Raw genomic sequence first — 18399 nt, forward strand, 5'->3', positions numbered from 1 at the left:
TCTAGCTTTAAAATAAATTCAGTCTAATACATTCCTTAATTTAGGGCAATCCAAGATCTCACCCTAAAGCCTTATTAACAGCCACCCAAATGCAGAGGTAAGACTCACTTAACACAGCCCCAACCCAACTCTGATCAATCCAGAGCCCTGAAAAAATTAGCCAATTTCATATATCAGTCCATGTCAGCCCAGAGACAGATTCTGTTTAATCTGGTTCACAACTCAGGTCAGCTAAGTCCACAGACCACTCTAGTCCATCCCAAGCCAAACCAAACCCAGCATAAAGTTTAATCACCCAATCCCCTTTTAACCCAACTCAGCTAGAGTCTAGCCAAAGCCCAAAGCCGAACACAACAAGCCGTATGAAGAGCACATTCCTGCAAGGACTCAGACAAGAGAATAATCTATAATTCATACTAGCATATCCTAAAAAATCCATCCCAGATTATCACAAGAACTCAAAGCCTTGAGAACGAAATATTTATTTTATCTAAAACAGAGACCAGGCCAATTCAACTCAAAATCCAGACAGGGGATGAAATGGTCCAGGGAACTGACAAGCCCAGAGTTTACAAATGTCCAATGGAAGACTATATCAGATAACTTGAGACAAGTACAAAGCTAAATACAAGATCAAGTCAGCCCTTTCTGCCCAGTTCTGCTCAATCTGGCATATTTAAGCATATTCAAGACCAAGATCCTACTCAGAGACCCTAGACCAGTTTACAACTGAAGATACCAGAAGAAATCTACCTATACCTGTCAATCTCATAATTCCTATAACACTTTGGTTAATGTGTCCAAGTCCCAAGCCAGAAAGACCAGTGGTTCTCCAGGTATGTGAGGAGAATGTGTGGGAAGAGTACTGAGAAGGTGATGGCAGACAGATTTACTCACTCTGGAATAACCAAGAGAGTTTTTTCAAGATACATATATCTGTAGCATATCAGAAATGGACGTGGGGCTTTCAGGGACACTTATAGGTTAACACAGCCTTACTGTGGCCAATTTCTTTTCCCTCCATGCCTCATACCCTCTTCTCCTCTGTGGAGATCTATTTAATAGGCAGAATTAATGGTAATTCTCATAAACTCTTTGATACTAAGCAAGACAGCACACTAATTAATAGTATAATTATACATCAGGCTTTTTGGAACAAAGCACAGTTCCACCATTACTAACTGGGTGACTGTGAAAGTGACATGACCTGTCCATAACACAGCTTCCCATCTGCAAAACAGGGATAATAGTGTTACCTACCTCATTGGGTCGTTGTGTGTTTTAAATGAAGTAATGTATGTCATGTGCGGCCTTCAGGAAACACACTATTGATTTTGGCTTTTATTGTTATTGGAGGATTCTGGGAAATGGCATGTGAACTTCTCCTAGAGATGAGAAGAATAAATGTAGAAGAATCACTTTCAGAGTGTTCGATTTTTCTACCACCCATGAAACAAGGCTATTTCTGTACCATGGGCATTCATATTATTAACTTAGAGAAACGCAAAGATGAAGATTCTAGCTCATCCAGGAACTACTGGGAGTTGATAGTTTCCTAGGATATATGCAGAAAACAAATAGAAAATATGCTTTGGGGCTATCAATAATCTGTTGGCAACAATACTTTTTCTGCTAGCCAAGAATGCCAGATAGCTAAACTCTAAAGAAATGTCTAAGAAAATGGTTATATTCAGTAATGCTTCTTTCCTATACTGGGTTTTTGAGATCTAACAATCCACAAAACAAAATCTTTATTATTTTTAGCCTTATTAACTCATTCATTCATTCAAACATAGTTTTTTGGATATTTACTATAGAATGGGCCCTGTGCTTACACTGAAGATACAAAGATGCATACAACACAGACCTTGCAGAATTTGGTTGGGAGACACAAATGCACAGACAGGTTTTGAGACAACAGTGTAGTTAACTATTATCTTCTAGAGGAAACTCAACACGTTCCCTCCAACCCGCCATGCTAATTCCAAGGAGAAGTAGATCTGACATAATGACATCAGTGATGATGCTATTTGACCACAATGTTTTGGGATTACTTTTCCCAGGTTATGCATGACAAATGTCTCTTTTCACTAGTACTGAGATAGTTCTTCCTTAAGAAAATAAACTGATCAGGCAGGAGCCCATGGCAAAGAGAACAAGATCTGGCCTCTAGTCTGGAAGAAAGGGATCTCCAGGATCCTTGTCCCAATTCATAAACTATCATAGATCACCAGGGCACAGAAGGGCTAGGGGGCAGAGCTGAGGCTGGTATCAAGGTATGCATTCATCTAATGAGTTTCCCTCCGAGCATTGACTACTTAGGGAACTGATCAGGCAGCTGTCAGAGTTAGGTTAGCTTTCTGGTATAGGTTTTCAGGCTCCACTGAGCATGTGCCCAAGATGGATGTCTAAGAAGCAGGTTCATCCCGGATCCTCAAATATGAAAGCATTTGCCATTGCTGTGGCCAAGGTAACAATGGGGAAGTTATATGTCATTCAGTATGAGGGAGCTTCTATGTCCCATGGGACAGAATTGATTCCTGAAGCTAGAGCAGACATCTCTTAAAATAGGTAGAGCTCAAGGCAAAGATGGTGCTGTTACCCAGGCTTTGATTTCCTCTCCTCATACTTCCATCAAAGGTTATGGATTGACTTGCTATGAAATCTTAATCATAGTAATAAATTTAGGCACTTATATGGTGAGTTTAATTTTAAAAAAATGGACTTACTAAATAAACACATGAAGAAGACTAAGGGCCTATACAGAATAGGGTAGTTTTCATTGGATTGAGATGGAGGGAAAACCCAATGGAATTATTAAAAATCTAAGAATCAACAAAGAAAAAAAATAAAGACACGTGCCAAGAATACTGTCCTCTACAAATCAGATTGCCTCAGAGGCAGAAGTAAAACCTCAGGTGATAGATAAGAAGTCTTTGAAATTTGGTGTCAGAAAACAGAAACTATAATACTGAAGCATGAGGGAGTTTATCAGAAATTTAATAAGTAGTAGGACCAGCTTAAACTATAATTCTTAATCATGCAATCAATTCAGGGACTGTAAGAGAGGGGGAAAAGGAAAGAAAAGAAAAACATCTAAATCCAGCAAACTCTATACATATATAATAGCATTTTGGAAATACATTTTCCACATATGGATAGTTCCTAGTAATCATGGTCTCTTAACATAAAATAACAAGAAGTACATTTTCTAGTCTTCATTGTCCTTACATTTCAAATATATACTGGTGATCCTATTATGTGTCTTTAGTTGGATTACTTTTTCTCTTTGAAATGTCTCTCTATATCTTTTCTTCAAAATTTACACTATACCCTTCTTTGCTCTTAATTGATACCACCGATTCACATTTAATAGTGAAAATTAGAATCTAGAAGACATTTATATATGTAAATCTTATACTCAGGAACAATGACTAGGCTGAAGAGCTTTGGAAGTCATAAGTGTGCAAGTTGTAACTATGAGCGTGTGTTCATATCACCCTGGGAAGTGAAGAGAGTGATAAGAAATGAGGATCAAGGATAAAATACAGGGTCACATTAGCATTTTTACAGAGCTCAATAGAAAAATAGGAACCAAGAATGAAAATAAGACATTTCTAGGAGGGAATGGTCATGAATGTCAATTGGGGTAGAGAGGGTGAGAAGAACTGAAAACTGTTCATTAGAGTTAAGAACTAGAGGTTCTTTGCTTATCTTCATGAAAGCATCCTACATATGGATAGTTCCTAGTAATCATGGTCTCTTAACATAAAATAACAAGAAGTACAATTTCTAGGTCCAACAGCTCAATAGCATAATTACAGAATAGAATGGAAATGATGCTAGGGGAAAAAAAAAGGAATATTCACAGAAAAGAAAAAGAATTCTTAAAAATTAAAGCATAATTGTAAAATTGAAAAACACAACAAAATAAGTGGAGGATAAGATCGAAGACTTTTTTCAGGAAGCAGAGTGAAAAAGACAAGGAGAAGAAAAAGAGAAGAAAAACATATGTTGAATAATGGGCAAGTACAGGAGGTCCAACAGCTCAATAGCATAATTACAGAATAGAGAACAGAAGAAATAACAAAGAAAATTTCCGAGAATGAAGGAGAAGAATTTCTAGTGTGTAAAGACCTCTGAGTCTCTAAAACAAGGGCTAAAAATAGATCTACCCCAAGCTTACTATTAAATTTCAGAACATTTGGGACACAGAGAAGGTTTCATGAGACTCTAAAGGGAAAAATCAGGTCACATATAGAGGAACAGGAACCAGAATTGCCTTGGACTCTTCGACAGTAACATTTGGATACAGTAGATAATGGAGCCTTTGAACTTCTCAAGAAAATAATTTACAACCCAGAATTCTATACCAGCCAAACTATCATTGAAATGTCAGGATAGAATAAGACATGTTCAAATGTGGATGATTTCAAGAAATTTACCTGCCATGAATATTTTTTCAAGATGTTGCTGGAGGAGCTACTGTACCAAGATGAGGAAGTGAACCAAAAAAAGGAAGACATAATGTCAATGAAAAAAGGAACCCAGCCATGATGGTTAATTTTATGAGTCAGCTTGGCTAGAGCATAGTGTTTAGTTATTTGGTCAAATGCCAGTTTAGATGTTGCTGAGAAGTTGGGTTTTTTTTTAGATGTGATTGATTTCTAGATTGGAATTCTTTGAATATAGCAGATTACCTTCTATAATGTGGATAGGCCTCATCCAATTAGTTAAAGGTCTTAAGAGAAAAAAATGGAGATCCCCAGAAGAAGGAATTCTGTCTCCAGACTATCCTGGGACTCAACATTGCAATATCAGCTCTCCTCTGGGTCTCCAGCCTGCTGTCCAGCTCTGCAGGTTTTTGGACTTGTCTACCTCCACAATTGCATGAACCATTTCCTTAAAATAAATCTCTTTCTCTTGCTCTCTCTTTCTGTACATCGTATTGGTTCTGTTTCCCCAGAGAACCCTGACTAATGCACCAACTCAAGATAAAGGCAAGGAGAATTCTTAGGATGACAGCAAAATGATGTCCCAGGATAACGGGCATGCAGATGCCCTAGAGTGCAGCCTGTCCAGATGGAGGAGAACGAAGGTCTTGGAAAAGAGAAATTGACAGCTACCTTGATGTGATTGACAGGAGAACTAAATCTTACCTCTAAAATAGAAAGTCAATGGATAATGTCTGAGACTGATGAATCAAAGTATATGTGTGTGCATGTCATTTAGAAACACGACAATGTGTAAATGCCAGAAGAACTAGCTAAAACAGTTGAAACGGGTGGGGACTTGGAGCTGTGGAGAATGGTGGGGCAAAAAAGAAAACATTTTGCTATGAGACTTTTAGATAATTTAACTTTTAAACTGTGTGCTTTTCTTATTTTGAGTAAAAATCCGCAATATTTTTTTTTAATGAGTGATTTCACATTTGCCTAAGATTCTGCTAAGAGATTCTGCACTTTGTCTCATTATATTGGGCTATTAGCACAATGGAATGACATGTTGTCTTTAAAAGTAACAATCGCTTGGGCTAGATAGCAGCAGTACGTGGAGATACTTATAAAATAAAGTTTAGTAAAAATAGAAAAGGTTGAAATAAACAGAACATAGAGTAATTTATAAACATTGAAGGCAGCAATAAAAATCATATATACATATACATATTGTATGTATACACAATATATATAACTATATATTTGATTTGTAGGTAGCTGTGCTTACAGTATTTGCCTATGCTCTTTCCACCATGTGACCCTTTGAGACAGTGGGAAGGATGTTGACAAGTCTGTAAGTGGGAATATGAGGAGTTGAATGAGTTTTGAAAGACTAAGTTTAAACATCATAATCCTTTCTGTGCCATTTTCTCTCACTACAAGAGTCCCTGGGAACTAGATTTCCCGGATTCCATTCATAACATAGTGCTTGGCATAACCAAGTACTTAACTCTGACATTTCTTTATTCTACTGCCAGTGCACTGGTTTTTGTGTCATCAATTTGCAACCCACTTAAATGTTTTAAATAATGACTGTATTATGTTTAGGCAAGTGGATGCCGAGGCTTCTTCCTTTGACTTATGTCAGGGCGAAGATCCTTGGATTCAAACAAGGGTGCTGTTTTTTGTTTTGTTTTGTTTTGTTTTTCTGTAAAATCACTTTCTGCAGAGCAGATGTACAAAGCCAGAAAAAAGGGACGAACCACTTGAATAAAAGTGTTGTAATTGCATTTCATTTCCAGGAATGTTGACGGCTTCCTGTGGACACCTCCTACGCTCTGAGGGGTGAGGCCTCAGGGGAAGCTGAGGTGCTGCCAGATCTGTCAGACACTCTGTCCAGCCACCTCTGCCTACCCACAGACCTATGTTCCTTGGAGCTTGTGAAGTAGCAGAGGTCAGTGCAGAGTTCTGGGGAATCAGATTCTTGGAATGTCTCTTGAATATGGCATTAAGTATATTTGGGGTCAGCAGCAAAAGTTGTCTACTAATCAGAAGCCTAAGGGTCACGTTAGTCTATCTGAAGCTGAGTCTTCCCAAAGCGAGAGAGGCAGGGAAATGTACCTGTGATCAGAACTCTGAACAGCAATCCCCCTTTCAGCCCCTGGGAGAATGTAAACCTGTATGTCCACTTCTCCCCAAGTTGCTGCCAAACTAATCCTGTTTACTTCTCACACCATGGACACTCTCCCCATCTTTGAAGTAAAATGGGCTGGAGAGGGAGCTGAGCAGATGCTAAAATCTTTGTTAAAGCGTTTTGATAGTGTTGGAAAGGGGAGACAGGACCAGCACCAAGAACGAGCTGTGATGAGTTGTGGGTAAGAGGAAAGATAACAGAGTGGTAGATTCTCTGTCTACTAGGGTACTGCATTGTTTCATTGGTCAGTGGAGATATTAGCATTGGTTAACTCATTACCCCAAAAGGTAATGAGTTGAGATAATAATTTGTTAGTATCACTGATGGTTCTGTGGGTTGACTGGGGCTCAGCTGGGCACTCTTCATTTGGGGTCTCCCATGTCGTTGCAGCAAGATATCAGCTGGGCTGCAGTCATCCAAAAGATCAATTGGGTTGGCTGTTCAAGATGGCTGGCAGCTGATGCTGGCTGTCAGCTGGGAGCTCAGATGGAGTGTTTAATCGTAACGTGTATGTGTGTCCTCCCCACATGGCTTGGGTTTCTTACAGCTTGGTGACTCAGTTTCCAAAAAGAGTGGTCTAAGAGTGTGCAGTCCAAGAGACTCAGGTAGAGGTGGCAAGTCTTCTTATTTCTGACTCTTGGAAGTCTCAGAACGTCACTTCAGATTCTTTCTATCGGTCAAAGGGAGTCTCTAAGGCTAGCTTAAATCTGCAGGGAGGGAATTAGATTCTACTTTTTGATACCAAGACAAGCATCACTACGTAGTGAGGTAAGGAATTGTTGGAGGCCGTATTTCAGGAGGCTACCGCAGCCTGAATAAACTTCAGCCAGAGCATGACAGTGGTGAGCCTGGATATATTAATGAAATGAAACAAACGATTATTAAATGCCTACTCTGCATCAACACTTTCGCATACATTATTAAATTTAATCTTCTTAAGACTCCTATGAAGTAGTGTGATGAATTGAATTTTTTAGTTCCATTTCTTCACTCTTCCTTGGGCCCATGTTCTTTGCAGTGTAATGTTGCAGTGCCTCTTACGTGAGAAGTACACAAGGGGTTACTTCTCTGTACCTTGACTTTTAGCTTGGCCATGTGACTTACTTTGGTCCATGGGATGACAGTAGATGTGATACAAATAAGGGTTTGGAATGTGCTCATTTGGTTGGTTATGCCCTATGGCACTTTTGCTTTTGCCATGAGAAAAGTTTCTCCCAGGGTGGTGCTGAGTCTTCCACTTGGAACCCAGAATGAGACACTTGGAACAGACCAGAGCCAGCTGGATTCATAACTTGAAGCAGAGATGTTTGGCCAAGCTCAGCCTGAGGTCAGTCAATTCCCAGCTAGCTGACCATAGATGGGTGAAAATAAATGCTTTTTATGGAATGCTATTGAGATTTTGTGGTTGTTTTTAATAGTTGACTAATACAGCGGGCATTATTAGCTTCATGTTCTTTTCCTGGTGCCCTGAACGGTTAATTAACTTACCTAAGGATCAGTTTTTGAATTGAACTCTGCTTAACTTAGCACCCCACACTGTCTGTTACACTAGTACTATCGGCGATGAGTTAAGGTAGATATATGACCAAGCTCTCACATTGTCCTGATGGGCGTGGGGTGGGGAGTTTAAGGAGACTAGTTTTTAGAAATCTAAGTGAGAAGGCTACTCCCTGCATTGCTTCTCTAGGAAATTCTTAGAGATTGCTGAGAATTTTGATCCTACGGTGTGTGTATAGATTGGGAGCAGGGTTGCTCTGCTGAGTTTCACTCTTTCTTGAGTAATTTCCACCATAGAGATGAACTGAGTAGGCTGGGCTCATCTACAGAGCTCAAGCATAAAAGACAGCATTGTTGATTTGACTGCCTTGCGTGGTTAGCCAAGACTCAAAAGGCCCTGGGAGGGTGTTGGTCTCATAGAAATTAACTCTGCACATGTGCGTGCGTGTGTGTGTCTGTGCGTGCACATGTGACAATGAGGGTGGGACTGGAACTCTGTACCCTAAAGCTCTAACATTTGACACTCTTCACAGTGAGAACAAACAGAGACTTGACATTCATTTAAGACTTTTGATATTTACGCAGATTAAAGCTCTCTTTTATATCCCATGCTTGCTCTCTCAGTGAATGATATTATGTGAATAAATGTGTGAGAGGAAAAACACTGGATTCATTGGCTTATTCTGAAATAATTTTAGATTTATAGAGGAGTTGTGAAGATAGTATAGAGAGTTCCTACATACCCTTTACCCAGTTTCCTATAATATGTATGAACATCTTACATAACCATAGCACAATGATCAAAACTGTGAAATCAATGTTAAGACAACATTAAGAAGGCAATGTTAAATAATGTTAAGAAACTAACATTGTCACAATATTATTAACTAACCTGCAGACTTTACATGGATTTTACCAATATTTTTTTTCTTTAATGTTCTCTTTTCTGCTCCAGGATCCAGTCCAGAAGACCACATCGCATTTAGTCATCATATCTCCTTAGTCTTTTTCAATCTGTGACAGTTGGCTATTCTTCTCATAGAAAGTTGAATTTCTTCTTCCAAAAAGATATGTCCAATCCCTAACCCCTGTTACCCAAGCACGTAACCTTATTTTGTAAATAAGGTCTTTACAGATGTAATTAAGTTAAGGATTCCAAAATAAGATCATCCTGGATTTAGAGTGGGTCCTAAATTCAATGACTGGTGTCCTGATAAGAGAAGGAGAGAAAAATATGAGACAGCAAGAGACATATAAAGCGAGAGAAGGCCAGATGAAGACAGAGGCAGAGATTGGCGTTAGGTTGCTACAAGCCACGGAATACCAGGAGCCGCAAGATACTGAAAAAAACAAAGAAAGATTCTTTCCACAGCCTTTGTAAAGAACGTGACCCTGCTGACACTTTAATTTTGGACTTCTGGCTTCCAGAATTATGAGAAAATAAATATCTGCTATTTTAAGCCACTGGGTTTGTGGAAATTTGTTGTAGCAGCCCTGAGAAACTAATATAAGGACTTTGACTCTCCTGAAGTGTACTATCAGGTATTTTGTAAAATTCTCATTAAGTTGAGTTTATCTGATATTTTCTCATGATAATATTGGAGTGGCAGGTTTGGGGGAAGAATACCAGAGAGATGAAGGGCACATCACATCAAGGGGTACGTGAGAGCAACATGATTTAATACTGATGATGTTCACTTTGATCACTTAGTTAAAGTGGTGTCTGTCAGGTTTCTCCCTTGTAAAGTTACCATTTCTCCTTCCCATACTCTATTTATGAGGTGCAAGTAACTGAGTCAATCCATACTCAAGGGCAAGGAATTAAGTTCCACTTCTGTAATTTAGATTCTATTTTAAATCTTGGAGCTGACATACATTCATTTTATATATCCCTGGAATGTTTTTAAAAATTTGATCATAGTCTAGGCTATCAAATTTGTAGACATTATTATTTTATTATCATTATTATCTCCATAAGACTGCCTTCACTTCAGATACCAGCTGCACGTCCAGGCGTCTCCAGGCCAACCTCACTTCTGACCGGCTGGCTACAAATTCAGGGGTTCTCACTATCCCTTCAGGTTTGATAATTCACTGGAATAACTCAGAACTCAGGAAAGCACTATACTTATGATGATTATGGCTTTATTATTGCAATGAGATACAAGTTAGAACCAGCCAAAGAGAGGTAAGTAACGTAAGGTCTGGGAGGGTCCTGGTCAATGAAGTGTGTCCTTTGTCCTCTCTCTATAAAGTCAGGGTTGTGACCCTTCTCACACATTGATGTGAAGTGTTGCCAACTAGAGAAGTCCCCCCAAGCTTTGGTGTCCCTAGTTTTTATTAGGGCTTTATTATGTAGGTATGACTGATTGAATCATTGGTCATGTGACTCAATCTCTAGCCTTATCCCCTTCCTTGAAGTCAGGCTGATATAATGTGGCTTAAAGCCTCAAAATTCTAATCACATGGTTGGGTTGTTCTAGCATGACCTGTCCCCAACCTGAGTCATCTCCTTCACATAAACTATCTAGGGACCCATCATGAGTCATCTCATTAGCATAAACTATCAGGTGTGGTCTGAGGGGACCATTATGAATAACAAAGAAGTTTCTATCACTTGGGAAATTACAAGGGTTTAGAGACTACCTCCCAAGGACCTGGGACATAGGCCAGCTATATTTCTTATTATCCACCTGCCTATCTACTGTAAAAACAACTTCTTCCCCACCTCAACTTTCCATTGATGGTTCCTCTTCTCTCATGTTATTTTGTTCCTTCCTTAACAGTTACCATCATTATTCATATTATGTATTTATTTGTTTTTTTTCTCTACCACTAGGAAGTAAACTTCATGAAAATAGATACTTTAATTGTTTTTTTCCTCCCTGCCTTATCTCTAGTTCCTAGGAAAGAAGATGTTTAAAACAGACCCAGCCTAATTTGAATATCTGGGTAAGAGTGACTTAAATGTGAGGTTTGGTAAACTTTCTCTTATGCTTGAATTTGGTTGTACTTCCTGATTGTCCTGATTGGTTATTTCTAACTTTTGAATATTTGAGAAATGTGAAGCTCAGTTAATAGATATATGTATCTATTGATATGAAAGCACCTTGGAAAAATTGACTTTAAGTTAAAATTTGTTAATGAATGCTCTGGAAGGATTCAACTACAGGAGGTTAAGTTTAAACTATTTGACTATATCAGAAGTGCAACTGGGAGGAGATTAGAAAGATATTCTAATAATGGGCAAGGACTTATCTAAAGTATTTTCTGTTACTGTTTCCTTCTTAGAATCAGGCTTGTAGCAGGACATTATCTCCTTCCCTCTGGTGTCTCTTGGGGTTATGAAGTCACTAAAACTTCTGACGACTCTGCCAGCCAGCTCTGTGTGCTTTCTGCATCTCCTCCTGACTTCAGATGCGCCAAGGTAATAGGGCGAGCCACAGTTTGGCATGAGTTATTCAGGTTATCCGCAAGGACAAACAAAACTGAAAATGGGAAACTGCACAGCAGGTTTCCGAAGCAGTGATTTAGAGTCTTGTGGAGAGCAGGGTTTGGCCCTGGCACAGCCTAGGAACAGCAGCTTCTCTTTGCAGACCTCTCAGCATCCTGGTGTTGAATGAACTCATTTTTACTTATACACTCTTCTGCGGACATGGGTCAAAGGCTGAATGAATGTTTGGAACCACCGACCTCAGAGTTGAGCAAGAGATGAGAGGCCTCTCTGCTCTGTTAGAATAAAAGAGCAGTTTCTTTCCATCCACACAAGGTCAACCTTCTGATTGTCTTAATAACATTATCTTATTGTGTCTTTTAACTTTTAAAAATTGTAATTAAGTATCAAGTGCAAAAGACTATTTAAAAATGTAACATAAAGTGTAAAGAATAATGATACAACACACACCCATGAACTTCCTGCCCCTTAATTTAGTTTGAGAGAGAAAGCATTACCACTACCTTGGAAGTCTTCCATTTGTCCCTCCGTCACCCCTTCTTTTTCTCTCAGGGGTACACGATTACACAAAGTTTTGTATTATCATTCCCTTGCTTGTAGTCAAGTTTTACCACATATGCATGTTTTATTTTTGTCTGTTTTGGGGTTTTATGTGAATACAATACATTTTCTTCTGCAATTTGCGTTTTGAACTCAAGATAATTTTTCATAGGTCTCTTATATTGTGTGTGGCTATGATTAATTTGGTTTTCCTTCTGTGATATTTAGTATTCTACTAAATAAACAGATCTTGATTTATTTATCTATTCTACTGCTGGCAAACATTTGGATTATTTCTAGTTTTTTTTTTGCTGTTCCAAACACTGCTGGTATGAACATTTTTGTACATGTTTCTGGGTGCCCCCGTGCAAGAATTTCTCTAGAATATATTTTTAAGAGTGGAATTGTTGCGGCTTAGGATAGTCACATCTTCAACTTATTAGACAATGTCGGATTGTTTTCCACTGCAGTTGTATCAATTTATGCTTGCTCTGGCTATGTTCTATTTACTCTACATCCTCTCTAACACCTCATACTATACTTTTCCTTGACCATCAGATGGGTATGAGATGATCTCTCATTATGATTTAATTTGCATTTTCTTTATTGCTAAGGAAGTTAACATCTCTGCATATCTAGATTTACCATTCAGGATTTCTTTTCTGCTAGAAACTTATTTATTTCCATTTCTCTATTAGTCATTCATCTTTTTCTTATTGATATGTAAGAGTTCTTTATATAATTTTTATATTAATCCTTTATCCAGTTTATGTGTTGTAAATAGGTTTGTGGCTTGCCTTTTCATTCTAATTTTGGTGCCTTGGATTAACAGATATTCTTATTTTTAATGTAGAGAATTTATCATTATTTTACTTTATATATAGGACTTTTTCTAAGAAGTTTAGCAAATCTCTCAGTAGTCATAAAGTTATTTATTATTATCTTTTAAGACTTTATTTTTTCATATTAAGTTTTTAATATACTTAAAATTTATTTCTTTTAACATGGTGGGAAGTAGGGGTCTGGTTTCATTTTCTCATTTATTTTTATTCTATATAAAAATAAAAATACCTAATTGTTTAAAAAAATTCGTCTTTCCTTTATAGACCTGAAATGCAACCTACAACTTGTTTCAATAATCTATAGCTTTGTGAATTTATCTGTGGACTTTCTATTTTGGTCCATTGATGTATTTGTATATCCCAGTACTTATATCATATTATTCTAATTACTATGTCTGCTTACTAATTTTGATGGGTCAAATTCACTCATTTTTTTTTGTTCTACATCAATAACTTGGCTATTCTTGGCCCTTTCAGGTAGGGTTTGAGATTTTACCTTGAAATCTCAAAAGTTAGCCTGCCATAATTTCACAGATGATGACAGAAGACATGAGACCCCTGGGTGAGAGACGAAAGACTTTATTAATCATGGCACAGCAAATAGTATGAGTATGAATGTTAATGTCAGCGTTTCTTGCCCACATGTTCCAAGGGTAATGCATAAGACCCAGATGGATTCTTGTACAGAGAGTGGGTTGCACAGAGGACCCTGAGCTTAGAGAATTCAAATCTTTTACAATAGAAGTAAACATGCCTTTTGTTCTAAAGAGAGACAAATGCCTATCTTCCAAACCTGTTTCCTATACAAACATCCTTGCAAAAACAGTTGAGAACAAAGGACAGTCAGTGCTTCTACTCATATATAGAAACATCAAGGACCCCTGGAGAACCGTCTTCCAACTGGTCAATGATCTTCCATCTGTATTCTAAATTTAGCTTGTTATGTAGCAAACACACGCATGTACACGCATGACTTGTTGGGAACTGGCTTAGAATTGCATTGAATCTATAGATTGAGGGGGCGCTGACATTCTTATAATATTAAATCTTCTAATTCATGGCCATAGTTTATCTGTATTTATTTATTCTACCTTAATGCCTCTCAATAAAGTTTTCATAGAAGTCTAGCACATCTATGTCTGCTTAATAATTTTGTTTTAATTTATTGCTTAATAAGATTATATCCTATCTTAGCTCAGATTCCTGCGACGTCTTTCTATTCTACTCAGAATAATACTCAAAGCCACCAATGGCCTGCAAGGCTCATCATGATCTGATTCCCTCTATCTCTTCACCCTCATTTCCTTCTTCTCTCTTTTCTGTTCACACTGTTTCAGCCACACTGATCTTGCTGTACTTTGAAGATGCCAGGCACACTTCTGCCTTAGGCCTTAGCACTATTTCCTTTGCTTGTAATGTTTTTCTTCTAGAAATATAGACATGGCTAACTACTTTATCTCTTTCAGACTTCGTTCAAATTTCCCCTGTCCAACGATGCCTATCTTAAATACCTATTAAAAATTGCAAAGTGCCTCTTCCCTCCTGGCATTCTTGCTTTTCCTTATTGTTCTCTGCATCTTCCCCTTAGCTTTTATCATTTTCTATTCTACTTTATAACAGTACACAATAGCATCTTACCAAATATCCTACTATTTATTTATGTATTTATTTGTTTATGATAATTATGTTTATTGTTTATTTCTCCCTCTTCTGACTAAAATGCTAGCTACATGAGACAAGGAGCTTTACGTTTTTATTAGCTGATGAATTTCAAGTGTGCACAATAGTGCGATATGTGTAGCAGGTTATTCAAGAAATATTGTTAAATAAATTAAATAATTTTTCCTAGATATGTTATATTTTATATTGCTCTTATACATGCTATTTAAACAATGGAAGTTTCTATATATTTGCTGCTGATATATAGAAATGCAATTCATATTTAATAGTTATTTTTGTATTCATGGACTTTTCTAAATGCTCCGATTCCCGTATTATCTATAAATGCATGTGTTTTTCACAGAAAAACATGTCATCTGGGCATAATAGTTTCTTTCTTCCTTTCTTTCCTTCCTTCCTTCCTTCCTTCTTCCTCTCTCTCTCCCTCCCTCACCCACCTCTTTCTTCTTTCCTTCTTTCTTTCTTTTTCTTTGTCTCTCTCTCCCTCCCTCACCCCCCTCTTTCTTCTTTCCTTCTTTCTTTCTTTTTCTTTCTTTCTCTCTCTCTCCTTCTTCCTTCCTTCCTTCCTTCCTTCCTTCCTTCCTTCCTTCCTTCCTTCCTTCCTTCCTTCCTTCCTTCCTTCCTTCCTTCCTTCCTTCCTTCCTTCCTTCCTTCCTTCCTTCCTTCCTTCCTTCCTTCCTTCCTTCCTTCCTTCCTTCCTTCCTTCCTTCCTTCCTTCCTTCCTTCCTTCCTTCCTTCCTTCCTTCCTTCCTTCCTTCCTTCCTTTCTTTCTTTCTTTCTTTCTTTCTTGTTTACTAACTTTCAGTACAACTTCTTTTAATTCCAGATTTTCTAAGTTACTTATTTATTATGAACAAATATTCAATGATATAATTTTGCTACTGTTGAGATACATCATATATTGTTGTCTTTGGATATTTTAACGTGACAAATTACATTGCTAATTTCCTAATATCGAACCAATGGGTATTGCTAGGAAAAAATCCAACGCAGTCATGCTGTATTATCTTTTTACACTTTGCTCAGTTGACTTGCTACCGTTTTGTTAAGACATTTTGCATCTATCTTCATGACAGAGATTGCCTTGTACTTTTCTTTTTTCATTCAATCCTTGTCAAGTTTTGGAATGAGGTTATTAATATACTCATGAAGTAACGTGGAAAGTACTTCTTTTTACTTCCCTATACACTTGAATAGTTTTATGAGATTAGAGTAATCTGTATTTTCAATGTTTATTCAATCTCAGTGTAAATACCATCGTGGCTTAGAGTTTTCTTGCATGTAATTTTTAAACTTCTGAACTAATTCCTTTACTGGTTATAGAATTATTAAGGCATTATATTTCTTCTTTAGTATGTTTTGGTAGTGAGTGTTTTAGAAATTCAGTTCACCTAAGCTTTCAAATTTATTGACACGAAATTATTTATAAATTTATTTTATTAACATCTTAATATCTGTGACATCTGTAGCTTAGTATCCTTTTTTTCATTCCTAGCATTGCTTGTGATTTATCTCTTTTTATTTTTGGTCAATTTTTGCCTTTCCACAAGAACCAGTTTTTGACTTTGTTGAACCTTACTATTATATATTTATCTTCCATGTTATTAACTTTTGATATTGTCAATATTATTTTTTCTTTCTGTTTATTTTTGATATTTAATGCTTGTCCCTCACATTTAAAGTTGAATGCTTAACTCAATCTTCAGCCTTTCTTCTTTTATAAAATAGACATTCAAGGCTGTAAATTACTATAGCTGCTGCTCACAAGATTTTGGTATGAAGTGCTTTCATTATTTCACAGTTCAAAATACATTCTACTTATCATCATGAATTTTTCTTTGGCTCATGTGTTATTTCGAAGTTTGTTTCCTGATTTCAAAACAAATGGAATGATCTTTTTTTATTCAGAGGGCAATATTTATTCTATTTTAAGTTGAAGTCAGAAAAATGTGTTCTTTACCATTTGAAAAAATTTTTAAATCTTATTTATCCTTCAGCACATGATCAATATTTGTAAATGTCCCATATGTGATTAAGAAGAATATGTATTCTGCAGTGTTCTATATATGTTCATTAAAATAAGCATGTTAATTGTATTAAACTTTTTATATCTTTAACTGCTTCATCTGTAAGTTAGTGTTAAAAGATATATGTTAAAAATCTTTAGTATAGTGAGACTGTTAAATTCTCCTGAAATTCTTACAATTTTTCCTTTATATATTTTGATAGGTGTATATAATCTAGAATCTTTATATTTTCCTAGTGAATTTAATTTCTTATCCTGAAATAGTGACTAGACAATTCTTCTATGAAACATGAGATTTACCAGCTCCCAAAAGTCAGCCTTGGTGTTGTATCCAGTTTGCGAGTCACAGTTTTATTTTTTTCTCATTCACAGTAAAGGAGTATCCAAGACCTTGATATTTGATGAGTCTTGGACAGGTTTCCACATCTCATGACTTTAAGATATTTTGAAAACTGTATTACACTGGTGGTACACTTCATGTGAACAGCAATAAAAATGTCTCAGGCTAAAGAAAATAATTATAATTTCCTCCTAATTAGAATGGTAAATATTACATTTTTCAAATGGTGGTAATTAATGTCTTTAATTTTGTTTGGTAGGGTTATTTAGGGATATTCCATCTGAAGACTTGGGAATGAATTAGATACCTTTTTACAGCAGGGGTACCGGTCCATGGCCTTATAGGAATCAAGATGCACAGCAGGAGGTGAGTGGCTGACTATGGAAGCTTCATCTGTATTTGCAGCTGCTCCCCAGCACTAGCATCATCACTCAGCTCATCAGGCATTAGATTGTTATAGGAGCACTGGTCCCTGGTGCCAAAAAGTATGGAGACCACTGTTTTACAGCATCCAAGATTTTTAAAAAATCCTGAGAGCAATTTTAAAAAGTAAACCATAGATTCACATTGTAATACACAACACTTGAAGTCTTTATTTTCTCTGAGGTCTTTCTCCTTCAGTGGAGACCCCAGTGCTTCACTTCCATGTGACTTCACTTCTCTGGCCATTATAGAATGGAGGTCATGAACTCTTGAATAAAATAGTGGGAAGGAAAATTGGAATTGGGATTCAAAAGTATTAGACATTACTTCTTAAGTTGGAAAGACATGTAAACATGGGAGATGAGGCTAACATTTTGGTTCAGCCATCTTTGCAGAAAAAGCCATCTGTGAGTTGAAATAAGAGGAAAGCAGAATTTAGAGAGGAGCAGAGAAGAGTTAACACATGGCTTCAGAGAGAGAGAAGGAGACTTGAGTCTTGGTGTCAATATAGTTCCTGGCTCCAGTATCTTTGATACCAGCTGCTTTTGTTGCCCTAAGATTATTTTAGATACTCCAATACCCTTGCAATAAACTTTCCTTTTCTGGCTTAAGCTACTTTGAGTGGATTTCTGCCCTTGCTGATCTGAAACGTCGCTGTGCACATCAACTATAGAACAGTTCTCACAGCAGTCGGATGGTCTTGGAACCATTCCCAGAGCTGTGGTTAGTAGTATCTGAAGCATCTGAAGGGGTTCTTTATAAGGGACACATCCTGAATATAGGCTAATAGTTGGGTCTAACGCACTTCAACAAATTGCTACTACCAAATTGCACTTTTGATCCTGTGCATTCCAAATGGAAATCGTAAGGAATTTTAGGTTAAACTAATTTCAGTGCTAAATAGGTTTATTGAAATGTAAAGAAACCAAACACAATCAGGAGAGAACATTTCAGAATGATATGATAA

The sequence above is a fragment of the Pteropus alecto genome, unplaced genomic scaffold (assembly GCF_000325575.1).
Source record: "Pteropus alecto unplaced genomic scaffold, ASM32557v1 scaffold131, whole genome shotgun sequence".
NCBI classification, from domain to species: Eukaryota; Metazoa; Chordata; class Mammalia; order Chiroptera; family Pteropodidae; genus Pteropus; species Pteropus alecto.